The following is a 1,279-nucleotide window of genomic DNA, read 5'->3' as shown; positions in this document are numbered from 1 at the left end:
CTGCACGTGCTTAATTAATTTGGTCAATATGTAGTACCTCATGGGCATTCGTCGGCACTCGCTAGCTAACTGCTTGCTCGAGCTAGATCTATTGCTCACACACACACACGATCTATGCTTAGATCTCGTGTACAAAAGGGGACCTTCTCCTGCCGGCTTAGATCCACCCCAGCTAGCAGCTTGAGACACAACACACTTTAATTAGAGAAAGCAGCTCAGTTGGAGAGCAGAGGACATGGCGGCACTGGCCACTCCTGCCACTTCTGCGGCGCTGGTGTCCGAGATGATGGCCCAGGGCCGCAAGTCTGCCGCTGCCCTCGAGGCCCTTCTCCAGGTCCAGGACCACGCGATCGGCTGCTGCGACCGCGCCCTCGCCGTCCTCCACGGCAAACCTGCACGCCGGCATAAGCACAAGCCGGCTCCCCACGGCGGCGCAGCCACTCAGACAAAGCCCAAAACAAGGTACGGCTAACTAACCTACACTAGCTATATTACATGTGTACTGTGTACACGTCGAGCAACGAGCCAAACCACGACCATTTTTTCTTCAGGACGCACGCGAGCAGCGGAGGGACGACGATGGTGGAGAGGACGAGGAGCTGGGACGATGGCTTCATGTGGACCAAGTACGGGCAGAAGCACGTCCGGGGCAGCGACCACCCCAGGCACTACTTCAGGTGCGCCTACGCACTCCACGACGGCGGCTGCCCGGCCACGAGGCAGGTCCAGCGATCCCAGGAGCACGACCCTCCCCTCTACGTGACTACGTCCTCACCTACTTCGCCGGCCACACATGCTGCCGCGCGGCCGCCGTCGCCAAGGCCGTCCAGGTGCAGCTGCCGCTCGTCCTCGACTTTGGGTCGCCGGCCGCACCGAGCGGCTGCTCGCCTTGTTGGCTCAACTACGGGGATAATGTTTCGAAAATATAAAATAGCACAGCTGCACCCCGGCCCTCTTATCCGGGTCGTCCATATACATCGGGATATGCGTCGTCCGTTACCGTAAGATGAACAGGCCACGGTTACATCGGGTGGTTTAGTAGTCCCCGTCGCCCGTGATATGCCTATTTCGTAGCCTAGGTACTGTTCAGCTAGAGAAAAGTTCAGACACTATCGGTCACGGGGGAGGCGGCCCGTGACAGAGGTCTTTCTGCGCCCCCACTCGTACCTCCAGGAGCATGCTAGGCGGCGGGGGAAGGGGATCCAAGGAAGTCAGAGCATGCTAGGCGGCGGGGGAGGGGGATCCAAGGAAGGCAGAGCATGAACTGAAGCCAAATCCT

The 1,279-nt window shown here is 59.3% G+C and overlaps 1 pseudogene; it reads left to right on the top strand.

The window, feature by feature from the left end:
* The first annotated feature begins 143 nt into the window (after positions 1–143).
* On the top strand, positions 144–1,155 carry LOC123048318 (transcription factor WRKY19-like; annotated as a pseudogene).
* Positions 1,156–1,279: the final 124 nt, after the last annotated feature.

This window comes from Triticum aestivum, chromosome 2D, assembly GCF_018294505.1.
Source record: "Triticum aestivum cultivar Chinese Spring chromosome 2D, IWGSC CS RefSeq v2.1, whole genome shotgun sequence".
Lineage (NCBI taxonomy): Eukaryota > Viridiplantae > Streptophyta > Magnoliopsida > Poales > Poaceae > Triticum > Triticum aestivum.
Note: the sequence above shows the minus strand (reverse complement) of the source record. Positions and strands in the feature narration are given on the sequence as shown.